At 37.9% G+C, this 15,610-nt stretch overlaps 1 pseudogene; it reads right to left on the reverse strand.

Moving 5' to 3' along the window:
* Positions 1-8,818: 8,818 nt before the first annotated feature.
* Positions 8,819-9,726, reverse strand: LOC119034560 (calponin-2-like; annotated as a pseudogene).
* Between the last annotated feature and the right edge of the window lie 5,884 nt (positions 9,727-15,610).

Genomic DNA, 15,610 nt, shown 5'->3' on the forward strand with positions numbered 1-15,610 from the left:
GGGAAGAAAGTAAATTGAATTTTTTCAGTTGACTTTATATCTAAATAAAGTTTCTGTATTTTACTTACAGAGTAGTTGAAAGCACCAAATTTTTGTGTTAAAAACCTTAATTTGTTTCAGTACATGAGTTCAAGAAAGGAACACTGGGCAATGTATCAACACAAAACACTGAAAATCTCCCTGCAAGTTACCAGTGGCTGACAACTTAAAATGAAGATTAAAACAATGAGAAGCTACCATCTCTTTAATGCAGCTCTCAAATGAATGTGTACTCCTGGCAAAATTTCTCATGCCTTTTTTTTGTACATGCTACCCACTCTGAAGATTGTTATATACTTCCCCGGGTCAGATTCTATCTGATGAATAATGTGCTATCAGAGAATCAGACAAATAAAACTGAACTAGCACAGTGCAAGTTCTTCCTCATAATGTTCTTCTAAAAGTGCAATTTAGAGAATTTTGACATGGTGATGTGTGGGATGAGGTGCAGGAGGAGATTAACAATGAAAACTAACCACATCTTATCACATCTCTAAGTCCTGAGTATATGGTACAGAATGCTAAAGTGAGAAAAATAATAGCTTAATTGATAAGTATAATAGAAACGTCTTTATATAACAACATACCTTGAGTTCAATATTTCATAAATGGTTAAAGATGCCTATATCACCAATATATCCTCTTGGCTGGTTTCTTCAGGAATTTATTTATTGAATCATTTATCTTACAGTTTGTAGGCTTTTACATTGAACATGGGGTCATGAGATCTTCTTTTAACAGTTGATAAATTTTTAGGTTTTTTTTAAATTAATTTATTTATTTTTCAAGAGAGGGGAAGGGAAGGAGAAAGAGTGGGAGAGAAATATCAATGTATGGTTGCCTCTTACGCATCCCCTGCTGGGAACTGGCCTGCAACCCAAGCTTGTGCCCTGACTGGGAATTGAACCGCGATACTCTGGTTCACAGGCCCGCGCTCAATCCACTGAGCTAAGCCAGCCAGGGCAATTTTTAGGTTTTTAATGCTGATGACCAAACAACAGGATAGAGGCATGGCAACCTACATGATAAGTAAGTATGCTTACTTACCCTTATCTAGAGGGAAAATAACTCTTTTCATTTCAGTTTGACATACAGGGGGAGCCCAAGACCCTGGAATTGTCTTCTGGAAGGTGGGTTTTTGTAGTACATGCTTCTCACACTAGGTGGATGTTCTAGGAAGCCACATGCATCAGCGTACTAGCCGAAGTTGTTGTGAGAGGCTGTGTATGGCTTCAGTGAACTTGCCCATTTCATGATGGGTGATTTACAAGGACACCTGCCAGCATGGTGCTGAGTGTTCAGTTTTTGACAGAAAACAACAGGACCCCTGTGCCCCGCTCTTCCTATTCACCCAATCTTATCCCAGGTACTTTTTTTGTTTTTCAGATGAAAAAAGTCCTCAGAGGGAAATGTTTTGCAGATGTCGAAGAGGTGAAACCAAAAAATTGGCAGAAGCACTAAAAGGCATCAAATTGGATGAGTTAAAAAACTATTTTGAGCAGTGGAAAAAATCTCTTGACAGGTGTATTGCATCAAATGAAGAGTGCTTTGAAAGTGACTGAAGTTTCAATGTGTAAGAATAAGTATACAATTTTGGAAATAAATTTTGTTTTTGGGTCTCCCCTCATACTTTAATATCTTTTATTTTTGTAGAATTTCAAATAAAATAAAAATGCAAGATACAGTAGTGCATTCAAATGTCTTTTTCAGGCATACCTATCATTTTTCCCAACTCAAAATTAAGCCAGCAAAGAAAAGATGTATCATGTGGGGTTAGTATCATACTTTTAGTCTTGATAAGATTTTTCTGCAAATTTTATTTTCCCATTCTATCAGGATTGAATCTCATTTATATGAAATGGTTCATTTTTAATAGAATAATTAGATACATTTAATAGATACTAATTCAAATGAGATTTTCATAAATGAATTATAAATGTAGTTTTACAGAAAAGAAGAAATAATAAAGAAGAATAAGTAAAAATAAAATGCAAAGAAAAACAAAGAAAGAAACAAACACTACTGACCATATAACATAATTCTAGTTTCTTCTATGTAAGCAATAGAAAAAATAATGTTCATAAGAAACTGTTTTTCCTTGCTATGTTCTAGAAGTAGGTTATTTCCATTTTTAAATATTTCATACATTAAATGTATATTAATTATTCTGTGGATACCTTCCTTAGACTAAAAACACAGGTTTAAAAGTAGAAGATAAAAATGCATGTGCAGTGCTTCAGTGAAAATCATCAAGTTCACAATGAATTACATTTTTCACAGGAAAAGGTTGTTCTCAAATTTTTGTTATTCTTTTATAAAGTTGTAGCCTACATTCCACTCTTTTAAATAAATGAGTCTGGGTTACTGCTGATCTGCTGACCAGGATCTGCTTTGATTGATCCCAGTTTTGTGAGTACCACCAAGGGTAGCAGTGTGGGGTATGGCACAGGAGCCGCAGAATAGAAGTCTAAAATGTGTGCAGTGACTCTGACCTACTATGTTTCAAGTGACCTGATTGTATCATTCCAGTAAACATTTATGACAGGGCTGTTGTAAAGAATGATGATGTCATTTGGTCATCTCTATCTGGTATAGATGGTGCAGCTTTGAGGCAGTATAGCTTGATAAACATGTTTTATTACCTGGAAATGTGTTTATACTTTTAAAGTAAAGCGCTATTTAAAATGAGGGGAATTTTCCTACCCTGTATGCAAAAGCAAATGAAGTAGAATTGCTAAGATGCGTTTAAGTTTGTAATAATTAGAAGAAATATTAATATCTAATGGATCATGTTCCTTTTTGACATAGCGCTCTGCCTGATAAGATGTAAGCAGACTTGCAAAGAAATCTTGTTGGATGAAAATCACAGGTTGAACATCTTTGTTTTCTAGTATGTGATAAAATTTCATAATACAGAAAGTTAATTATATCTAATAAGTTTAGCTATGGCATGAGATCAGAAATATCGATACACAGTAACTTTATATTAAATATACTCTCAATAAAATGACCATAACATAATGAAACTCTCATAAAATAAGTAATAACATAGGGTATGTATCAAATACCTATAATAATAAACCTACCTTATTTTAATACATTTAAATGAGCAACTTTTATGAAACCTTTATGTGAAATTCTAAATAGTTTGTTGTATATATTTGTATTTCAAAAAAATTTCTGTTCAAACAGTAGGGTCTCTTTGGAAAGAAGTTACACAAATTAAGACTCTTTTGGTGCAAGGGACAAAGAGAACAATAATTTAAGAATAAAATATCTTTATCTTCTATGCAAAATTCTTTTAGTTAACAAATGGACTACTCCAGCCACAGCGATCAGACAAAAAAAAAAAAAAAGAAATAAAAGGCATCCAAATTGGAAAGGAGGGAACAAAATTGACTTACAGATGACATGGCAGTGTACATAGAAAACTCTATAGACTCCACCAAAAAACTGCTTGACCTAATAAACGAATTTGGCAAACAGCAGGATACAAAATCAATATCCAGAAATCAAAGGCATTTTTGTTCACCAACAATGAAATAACAAAAACAAAAATCAGAAAAAAATTCCATTTGATATAGCAACAAGAAAAATAAAATACCTAGGAATAAACCTAACCAAGGAGGTAAAATACCTGTATACAGAAAACTACACAACACCTAAGAAAGAAATTAAGAAAGACACAAATAAATGGAAACATATACTGTGTTAATGAATTGGAAGATTTAACATCATCAAAATGTCCATACTACTCAAAGCAATTTATAGATTCAGTGCAATCCTGATTAAAGACCAATGGCACACTTCACAGATATAGAATAAACACTTCAAATATTTATATGGAACCATAAATAACCCTGAATAGCTGCAGCAATTTTGAGAAAGAAGAGCAAAGTAGGAGGGATCACAATGCCTGATATCAAAATGTATTACAAAACCACTGTAATAAAAAAAATCTGGTACTGGCATAAGAACAAATATATGGACCAATGAAACAGAATAGAGAGCTCAGAAATAAACCCAAGTCTCTATGGTCAATTAATATTCACCAAAGTGGCCAGCAGCATAAAATGGAGCAAAGATAGTCTCTTCAACAAATGGTTTGGGAGAAATGGAAAGCTACGTTAAAAAAATGAGACTCAATCCCCACCTTACACCATAAACAAAAATAAATTCAAGGTGTATAAAATATTTAAATATGTCTTGACACCATTAAAGTCCTAGAGGAGAACATAGGCAGGAAAAATCTCAGATATTCCACACAGCAATATTTTCACTGATATGTACCCTAGAGCAAGGGACATACAGGAAGAAATAAACAAATGGGATCTAATCAAAATAAAAAGCTCCTGCACAGCTAAAGAAAACAGTATTAAAATAAAATGGGAACCAACTGTATGGGAAAACATATTTGCAAATGATACATCAGACAAGAGCTTGATCTCCAAAAAATATATAGAAATCATAAGACTCCACTCCAGGAAGATAAACAACCCAATTAAACAAGGGGACAGTGACCAGAGGGGAGAGGGGAGGGAATTTAAGGAGAAAAAATGGGAGGAATTTAGAGGAACAAGTATAAAGGACACAGGGACAATAACTAAGGGGGGGTGGAAATGGGAGGGAGGTGGGTAGCACGGGGCAGGGCGGGCTGGGATGGGAGAAATAGACAGAAAACTGTACTTGAAAAATAACTAAATAAAAAAATAAAGAAATAAATTGGTCAGTATACTTTAAAGAAAATGGGCAGAAGATTTGAATAGGCACTTCTCTAAGGAGAACATACAGAGGACCCAGAAACATATGAAAAGATGCTTAGCATCACTAGCCATCAGAGAGACGCAAATTAAAACACAATGAGATACCACCTCACACCAGTCAGAGTGACCATCATAAAGAAAGCAACAAACAACAAATGTTGGAGAGGTTGTGGAGGAAAGGGAACCCTAGTTCACTGTTGGTGGGAATGCAGACTGGTACAACCACTATGGAAAACAGTATGGAATTTCTTCAGAAAAATTAAAATATAACTGCCTTTTGACCTGGCAATTCCACTGCTAGGATTACACCCTAAGAACCCTGAAACACCAATCTGAAAGAACCTATGCACCCTAATGTTCATAGCAGCACAATTTACAATAGCCAAGTGCTGGAAGCAACCCAAGTGACCATCAGTAGATGAATGGCTCAAAAAACTATGATACATCTACACAATGGAATTCTATGCAGCAGAAAGAAAGAAGGAGCTCCTATCCTTTGTGACAGCATGGATGGAACTGGAAAACATTATGCTAAGTGAAATAAGCCAGGCGATGAAAGACAAATACCGTATGATCTCATCATTAACAGGAACCTAATTAACAAAATGAACAAGCAAGCAAAATATAGCCAAAGACACTGAAACTGAGAACCCGCTGACAGTGATCAGAAGGGAGAGGGGAGAGGATAATGGGGGGGGGGGATGAAGGGTTTAAAGGAACAATTATAACAGAACATATGGACAATAACAAGTGGGGGAGGAAATGGAGGAAGGAGTCAGGGAGGGCTGGGATGGTAGGATTGTTGGGGGAAAAAGGCAGAAAACTGTACTTGAACAATTAAAAAATGGACTACTACATCATTTCTATGGACAACATCAGTACTCTGTGTGTGTGCACGTTTATTATAATCTTTATTTTACTAAAACTACACAACTATTACTCAATCTCTGTTTCAAGGACAATGTTGGGTGATTTGTTTCTACGTTTCTTCCTGATACTGATGTGATCAATGCCTACTGGAAAGGTATTCTAAGAAACAGATTACAGCTGGCAACATCATAACCTTGTTTAATGCAGGAGCTCCAAACAGGGGTGCTGTACTCGTCTTCTTGACATTCCCAAAACACACGTGGAGTACCAGCTGCAGTGGATATGCCCTTTATTACTCACCTTACAGGGAAGGGCACTGATGAATGCAGCAGTGGGCAGATCAGGCCAGTGACTGCTCCCTACCTCCAGTCTCTGCACTTCTCACCTGGTTAGGAGGGGAAGCAGCTGCAGAAGGAAGGGAGCCACAGTAGCATACGAAAATGCTACAGGGTCGTGATGAACACAAGAGCACTGAGGAAGCCAGACTCCAGATATACACTGTTTTCCTCACTCCTTATGGCTTCTGGCCAGGAAGCCACCTATTCTCTGAGGTTACTGAGGGGCCATGTCCTGAGCTACGCCACACCTTCCTGTCTTTACCTTCCTCTCATACATATATCAGGTAAATCATGTACTTGTTTATATTCTCCTAACAGCAGAATATAAACAAAGTTACAGGAAGTGAATAAGAACAGGCAACATCAGCAGCGAGAAAATGAGTCTAATTCTTTTTTCTAGTGTGTGTCCTGGCTAAAAAAGCAAGTCTTACATTGTTTCACTTTAGATAGTCTGTTCCATCTGAAGAGAATTACACAATAGGGAGTAAATTTCAAAGTGACCTCCCAAATGAATACAGAAATGTTGACTTATGAAGTTAATATTTCTTCTAGACTCATGATACTATAATGAGAGTTATCTTGATAATCAAATCTCCAATTGATTCTAAATTGAGATCAACATGTAAATAGGCTTTTGCCTTTTGCTTCAGCAGTGATGTTCAAAAATTGACTCATTCTCTTGTGTAGTAAGGAGAAAAAAACACTCACTGGTCAGAGGCACAAGAATTCTTATTTCTAATTTTCATTTCACCAGATTTAAAATGGTCATGCATCATTATGTTAAATCAACTTTTAGGCAATGCAATTAACATCTTCAGGCTTAACTCTTCAATCTATAAAGTGAGAACAATCAAATATTTTAATTTTTCTCATTAAGGATTATATCAGATTTTCTTTGCTGAGTTGATGTAAGTCCTTGACACTTTCCCTCAAAATGTCGTACTTCTTTTTGTTTATCTTGCATGGGTCATTTTTAGTACTACCTAACACAAACTCTCCAATTATAATATACCTTTAGATAAACATTCATTCAACTAGTTGGCAATAAAAATGTTTTGATTTATCTTCACTGTGTTTTTTTACAGTGCCATTTAATCCCCTTATACCCTCCTCTCCACAGCAGTCACCAAGCAGTTGTCCATGTCTGTGGGTCCATTTTGCTCAATTTCCCCACCCCCTAACCCCTACTACTAGCTGTTATCCTGCTCTCTGTCTATTGATCCGTTCCCGTTATCCTTGTTAGTTAAGCTTGTTCTTCAGATTCCAGATATGAGGGAAATCATATGGTGTTTGTCTTTCTCTGACTGGCTTAATTCATCTAGCCTAATGTTCTGCAAATACATCCCAACAGTCTCAAAGGGTACATTTTTTTTTTATGACTGACTAGTATTCCGTTTTGTAGATGTCCCATAGTTGTTTTATCCATTCATCTCCTGATGGACACTTGGGCTGCTTCCAAATCTTGGCAATTGTAAATAACACTGCAATGAACACAGGGGTGCTTATGTTCTATCCAATTACTGTTTTGGTTTTCTTTGGATATATTCCCAGAGGTGGGGGAGCTGCACCTAAAGGCAGATCCATCTTTAATTTTTGAGGTATCTCCACACTGCTTTCCACAGTGTCTTCCCCTGTCTGCATTTCTACCAACAGTATAAAAGGACTCCCCTTTCTCCACAGCCTTGCCAGCGTTTGTTGTTTGTTGATGTATTGATGATAAGCATTCTGACAGGTGAGAGATGATATCTCATGGTGATTTTAATTTGCATTTCTCTGATGATGTGACATTGAGCATCTTTTCACATGTCTATAGGCCATCTGTGTGTTTTCTTTGGAGAGGTGTATATTCATGTTTTTTTTTTTACCATTTTTTAATTGGGTTGTTTGTTTCTATAATGTTGAGTTTTTTAAGTTCTTTATAAATTTTAGATATTAAGCCCTTATCAGCAAATGTGTTATTCCATTCTGTGGGTTTCCTTTTTATTCTGTTAAGGATTTCTTTTGCTATGCAAATCCTTTTTAGTGTCATGTTATTAATTATTAATAATTCATGATTGATAATTTATTGATTATTAATTTTAATATTTTGTTTTTTGCTTAAAAGGTTTTTATTGCCTTTGGTCCACAGGTGGTATTTCACATTATCTCTTGTCCCTAGAGCTCCTGGGTGGGGCTGGTCCCAGAGAGGGCTTCCTGGTGGGGGTCCCTGTGCAGTAATTCATGAGGGAGAAGGGACTAGTATGGAAACTGGAGTGGGGGCTGGCTTTGCCGCAACCACTCAGAACTCCACTGTCCTGTCTGGACCTTGGTTTCCTCACTGGGCCCCTGGGAGTGTCCTAGATAAATCCAGTCCCTCACAATGCCTAAAATATCTATGGACTGCGGCTTGGCCCTCTTCCAGGGGACCTCTTTCTCATCACTCCTGCCCTCCACCACCCCCGCTTCTTCTCCCTGCCCCCCACAAATACCTTTGTCTTGTTAAAAGTGCCTGAAACTTTTGTGGGTACAGAAACCACAAACTGATCAGCAGAGAAAAGGGAAGAGGCACAGAAGCAACCAGAAGCCACTGGGGCCAGTTTTTCTTTCTGCACAGGTTTCTTCTCCCCACAACAGCTTGTCCCAAAGCCTGCTGGGAAATTGCTAGCTGGATGTGCCCTGGCAGGGAACCCCCACCTCACAAGCATCTGGATCTGGTCTTCACAGCCCCTCAGCTGGAAGCACTGCAACACAGAAAACAAGGTGAAAACAAAGAAAAACCTGAAATCCTGACTAGGTACTGATAGATGGAGACACCCCACTGAGGGCACCTCAGTAGCCTGCCTCCTCATGGTAGTGGTGGGGGGAGTATTCTGGGGCCTTCCCTGGGCTTGGGTAGTCCTCTGCTGACTCTGGAGCCCGATCAGCCACTGGGCCATGTGGGCAGTGCTTGGGGGTGTGTATTGCTGGCACAATCCAAAGACCTGGCCACTTTGGTTGGCACCCTGTGTGTAGCCCATCTGCAGAAACATGGAGGAGATGTCACATTTCTCGGTCCCCAGCTTGGTGTCATAGATGTGCTGCCGGGTCCTAGTAGCTGTCCTATCCACCTGGCTGGCACTCCTGTTGGTGCCCATTTGGAGGCTGATGGTTGAGTGGTCCATGGGTAGCAGGATATGGTTGTTGGGGTCCTACAAATGCCTTCTGGTGCTTGTGCCATATGCTGTCATGCTTGATTGGCTGGCACACTTGTTAGTGCCCATCTGGAGCCCAGTGACACACTGGCCTGCCCTCATGGTAGCGTCGTCAAATTCCGCTCCTGCTTTTCTGAGTACTTGATGCCAATGTCCACACCACTCTGTAGCCTCTTTGTCTTGGCCTTCCCTGCCAGAGCTCAGGAGAGACACCTGCAACCATGTCATGTTTCCACTTTCAAACAGGTCATTGGCCTGGCACATGCCATAGCTGACCATGGCCTTTATAAAGTCAGAGAGGTGTTCTAGCTGGTGCCAGTTTTGCATGGAATAGTTGATCTTAGAGCTGCAGTTTATTCATGAGTGTGCACAGGATAGTCCCGTCCTTTGGACCCTTCTGAAAGTCAAAACTGACAGGCCTGTGAGTCCCTCGGTCCAGCTGTGGAGTTCTGCCTCCTTCTGAGGGTCATATTTGGACAGGAACCAGTTCTTGACCTCCTTTGAACGCCCATATGAGGGTCCCATGTTGAACTGCATGGAGCTCATTTTGATGGCGACAATGGTGGGATAATTTATTAATTTTAATTATTAATTTTTATTTTGTTTCTCTTGCCTGGGAAGATATATCCAATAAAATATTGCTGCAAGGAAGGTCCAAGATTTTGTTGCCTGTGTTTTCTTCTAGGATTTATATAGTTGCAAGTCTAACATTTAAGCCTTTAATCCATGTTTAATTTATTCCTGTGTGTGGTGTAAGAAGGTGGTCTTGTTTCTTTTTTTTTGCATATATCTTTCCAATTTTCCCAACACCATCTATTAAATAAACTATCTTTAGCTCATTGTATGTGCTTGCTTCCTCTGTCAAATGTTAATTGACTCCAAAAGTGTAGGTTTATTTCTGGACTCTCTGTTCTGTTCCCTGGATCTCTGTGTCTCTTTTTATGCGAGTCCCATGCTGTTTTGATTACTATGGCCTTATTGTATAGTTCGTTATTAGGTAGCACAATTCCTCAACTTTGTTCTTCTTTCTCAGGATCACTGTTGCCATACGGGCATTTCGTGGTTCCATATAAATTTTTGAAATATTTGTTCTATTTCTGTGAAATATATCATTGGAATCTTGATAGGAATTGCATTGCATCTATAAATTTTTGGGGGCAGTATGGACATTTTAATGATAGTAATTCTTCCTACCCATGAACACAGTATGTGCTTCCGCTTATTTATATATTTTTCAGTTTCTTTGTTTAGCATCTTACAATTTTCCAAACATAGGTCTTTTACATCCCTGGTTAGGTTTACTCGTAGGTATTTTATTCTTTTTTTTTGTAGCAATCATCAATGGGATTGCTTTTTAATTTCTCTTTCCATAGCTCATTATTTGTATATAAAAATGCAACTGATTTGTGGATTTTGTATCCTGCTACATTGCTGAATTCAGTTACCTGTTCTAGTAGTTTCTTGGTACAATCTTTTGGGCTTTCCACGCATAGCATTATGTTACTGGAAAAAATGGCAGGGTTACTTCTTTCTTTCCAATTTGGGTGCCTTTTATTTCTTCTCATTTGATTTCTATGGCTAGGATATCCAGTCCTATGTTGTCTAAGAGAGGTGAAAAGGTACATCCCTGTCTGGTTCTCAGTCGTAAGGGAAACACAGTTTTTGCCCATTGAGTATAATGCTGGCAGTGGGATGCCATATATGGCCTGTATTCTGTTTGGGTATGTTCCTTCTAATCCTCCTTTGCTGACAGTTCTTATCATAAATGGTGCTGTATTTTATCAAATGCTTTTTGTGCATTTATTGATATGATCATGTGTTTTTTTTTTAAAATCTTCTTTGTTTATGTAGTGAATCGTGTCTATTGATTTCCTACTGCTGTACCAACCTTACATTCCTGGAGTAAATTCCATTTGATAATGAGGCATGATTTTTTTGATGCTTTGCAATATTTGTTTTTCTAATATTTTATTGAGGATTTTAGTGTCTGTGTTCACCAGGGATATTGGCCTGTAATTTTGTTCTTTGCAGTGTCATTATTGGGTTTTGGAAATAGGATATTGCTAGCCTCCTAAAGTGAGTTGCGGAGCCTTCCTTCCTCTTGAATTTTGTCAAAGCTCGAGAAGGAGAGGTGTTGAACCTTCTTGAAATGTCTGGTGAAGCCATCTGGTCCAGGGCTTTTGTTTGTTGAGAGTTTTTTGATTCCTACTTCAATTTCATTATGTGTAATCTGTCCATTCAGATTCTCTGATTCTTGCTCATTGAGTTTGGGAAGATTGTATGTTTCTGAAAGTGTATCTATTTTTTTCCAGTTTTTTGGGCATACAGTTGTCTGTAATATTTTCTTATAATCCTTCTTATTTCTTTGGTGTCAGCTGTTAATTCTCTTTTTTCAATTAGGTCTTTACTTATTTGAGTCCTCTCTCTTTATTTCTTGATGAATCTTGTTATAAGTTTGTCAATCTTGTTTATTTTTTCAAAGAACCAACTCTCGAATTCTTTGATCATTTTTTATAATTTTTAGACTATATTTCTTTATTTCTCCTCTGATATTTTTAAAAGATTTTTATTTATTTATCTTTAGAGGGGAAGGGAAGGAGAGAAGGAGAGAAATATCAATGTATGGTTGCCTCTCATGTGTCTCCTGCTGGGAACTTGCCTACAACCCAGGCATGTGCCCTGACTGGGAATCAAACCACGATCCATTGGTTTGAAGGTCTGTGCTCAATCCCCCGAGCTATGCCAGCAAGGGCTGATATTTTTATTTCCTTCCTTCTACTCACTTTGTGCTTTGTTTGTTTTTCTTTTTCAAGTTCCTATAAGTGTAAAATTAGATTGTTTGTTTGAGCTTTTTTTTTCTTTTCTTTTTTTTATTTTGTTTTTTGAGACAAGCCTGTAATGCTATAAATTTCCCTCTTAGGATTGCTTTCCCAGTATTCCACAGATTTTGGATTATTGTGTCCTCATTTTCATTTTTTCAAGGTATTTTTGGATATCTTTCTTCATCTCATTGTTGACAAGTTCATTGCTTAATAACATGTAATTTAGCTTACATTTATTTCTTTATGTGTTTTTCAATGTCCTTGTGATTGACTTCTAGTTTCAAAGGATTGTGGTCAGAAAAGATGCTGAATATGATTTCAATCTTCTTAAATTTATTATGACTTGTTTTGTGTCCTAACATGTGGGCTATCCTAGAAAATGTTCCCTGTGCACTTGAAAAGTATGTATTTCTACTGATTTGGGATAAAATGCTCTGGAGAGATTAATTAAAGTTATTCAGTCTAATGTGTCATTTAAGGCTGTTGTCTCCTTACTGATTTCTGTCTGGAAGACCTATCCACTGAAATCAATGTATTGTCAAAATCCCCCATGATGACTATATTTCTGTCGATCTCTCACTTTACATCCATCAAGATTTGCTTTACATAAGCCCTGGCTGGTGTAGCTCAGTGGATTGAGCATGGAACTGCGAACCAAAAGATCATAGTCCAATTCCCTGTCAGGGCACATGCCTGGGTTGCAGGCCAGTTCCCAGCAGGGGATGCACCAGAACCAACCATTCATTGATATTTCTCTCCTTCCCTTCCCTTCTAAAGATAAATAAATAAAATTTCAAAAAAAAAGATTTGCTTTACATATTTATGTGTTCCTATGTGGGGTATGCAAATGTTTACTAAGGTTATGTCATCTTGTTTGATTGTGCCCCTTATCAGTATCTAGTGTCCTTTTTTGTTTCTTACAATAGCCTTGATTTTGAAGTCTATTTCGTCAGGTTAAGTTCTATTACCCCAGTTTTTTTTTTTTTTTCTATTTGCATGAAATATCTTTTTGTATGCCTCTACTTTTAAACTGTGTGTATCTTTCCATCTGAGGTGGGTCTCTTGGAGGCAGCATTTATATGCATTTTGTTTTCTTATCCATTTAGCTATCCTATGTCTTTTTTGTTGGCACAATTAACCCAGCCATTTACTTTTAAGGTGATTATTGATACATATGTACTTAGTGCCATTTTCTTGTTAGACTATTTTCCTCTCTCTTTCTCTATCTCTCATTTTTCCCCCTTTATCTTTTTCTTCTTATTCTTCTTAAAGCAAGTCCTTTAAGCTTTGTTGCTGTAATGGTTTGGTATTCACAAACTTTAGTTCTTTCATGTCTAGAAAAAAATTTTTTTAAAGATTTTATTTATTTATTTTAGAGAGATGGGGAAAGGAGGGAGAAAGAGAGGGAGTGAAACATCAATGCGTGGTTGCCTCTAGCACATCCCATACTGGGGATATGCATTGCAGGACCCATACTGTGCCTGCAACCCAGGGATGTGCCCTGACTGGGAATCAAGCCAGTGATGCTTTGGTTTGCAAGCCTGCACTCAATCCATTGAGCTACACCAGCAAGGGCCTGGAAAGATTCTTATTTCTCCTTTGATTTTAAATGATAGCCTTGCTGGATAGATACTCTTGGTTGTAGATCCGTGTTCTTCATCCCCTTGAATATTTCAAACTACTCCCTTCTAGCCTGAAATTTTTATGTTGAGAAATCAGATGACAGTCTAATTGGAGTCCCCTGGTATTTAACTGCCTGTTTTTCTCTAGCTGCTTTTACATTTCTCTTCTTGTGTGTAAGCCTTATCATTTTAGTTATGATGTGTCTCAGTGTAGGCCTCTTTGGATCCAACTCACTGGAGACCCTGTGAGCTTGCTGGACTTGTGTGTCTTTTTCTTTCATCAGATTAGGGAAGTTTTGGGTCATTATTTCTGCAAATAGGCCCTAATCCCTCGTTTGCTTGCTTTCTGCTCCTTCTGGTATTTCTATTATGCGGTCATTATTACACCTTATGTTGTCCACAGTGGTTCTTAAACTTTCCTCATTTTTTTAAAAATTATTTTTTTCTTTTCCCTGCTCTGTGTGTTTTTTTCTAACTTGTGATTCCAAATCACTGTTTAGATTTTCTGTTTCATGTAACCTATTATTTATTCCTTCTAGTGTATTATTTATTTTACATAATGCATTCTTTATTTCTATCTGGTCCTTTTTAATGGTTGATATGTCATTTTTCATGCTGTTGAGTATCCTTATAATCATTACTCTAAACTCTCCATGTGATAAATTTTTTGCCTCTGTTTTATCTAGCTATTTTTCTGGAAATTTTATTGTCTTCTATTGGGTCTGTTTCTTTGTTTTCTCATTTTGGCTGCATCTTTGTACTTATTTCTATGTATTAGATAAACCTGTAAATACTCTGGTGTAGGACTTTGCCAGATGCTGCCTGTGATTGGCCCTAGGTAGCCTATTTGGATCTCTCAGCAATCCACAACATGTGGTTTCCTCTGCTGGGCCTATTTGTGTGAGAAAAGGACCAGACAATGCATCAATGCCAGCTTTTATCAGCACCAGTCCCTGGGAGGGTCAGCTGAAATCTCTTAGAGCTCCCAGATATCATTTTTGTAGTTAAATTAATCAGTGATATAGCCTCAAGCTATAATCAGCAACCCTGCTTAAGCTCCACAGGGTGGGGCAGAGTAATTCCTGTGGGTGGGGTATTGCTTCCCCTCAGGCTGATGGCATTCAGAGAGTAGTGCTCTGCCAGAAGAAGATGGTTTCTGCAGTGTAGAAAATGACTCAGAACAGGGATCCTGGCAGCTGTTCCTTCAGTTCTCTTCTCATAGCCAACAAATCCCGACTCTCCTCAAGCATCTCCAGTCCACTCTGCTCTCCCACTGCCAGAGCCCAGGTTAAGTGGCTGCAAACAAAATTTTGTGTGGTGGCTCTTTACGACGGCTGTGTCTCTAGCAGTCTCTCTCTGGCAGACCGAAAACTTGCTGCTTTTCACAGCTGGATGTTATCTGGGTTCTCTTCCAGCTTTAGTGCTGTAGGCTGGGAGCCTAGCTTGGGGTTTAGACCTCACAATTCTCAGGGAGAAACCTGTAGCTGCTGAAATATCCCTCTGGAACTTAAGCTGCTAACCACGGGAGCCCAGCCATCCCTCTCTTGCCTCCTCTGCACTCCCTTCTAGTCTCCCTGTGGTGAAGTGGTGTCTTCTCTCTGTCTGTTGTAATAAGGCTTCTCTTCAGCCAGAGTTCAGTTATTTATTCTGGATGACTTTTCTACAATTTATTTGTAATTCCAGATTGGTCCTGGGAGGAGGTTAGTGTAGCTTCCACTTACTCCTCTGCCATCTTTAGATCCGAAATTTTTCTCAGGTGGGCTATGTTTGAAAGGGTCTCCCCCACATCGTTTAAATAGTTTAGGCCTAGGAAATAGTTCGTGTTAGCTGGTTTTTAATACAAAATATTGTTGTTTATAGTATCAGAGTGGTATTCTCGAATGTAGGGCAAGTACAACCTAACTATATCAAAAAACCTTTCTCATTTCTATTATATATTTATTTTATAATGGACAAAGCACAGCAATTTATATAATACAGAATATA

The sequence above is a fragment of the Artibeus jamaicensis genome, unplaced genomic scaffold, assembly GCF_021234435.1.
Source record: "Artibeus jamaicensis isolate MK-2021 breed Jamaican fruit bat unplaced genomic scaffold, CSHL_Jam_final contig_466, whole genome shotgun sequence".
Taxonomy (NCBI): domain Eukaryota; kingdom Metazoa; phylum Chordata; class Mammalia; order Chiroptera; family Phyllostomidae; genus Artibeus; species Artibeus jamaicensis.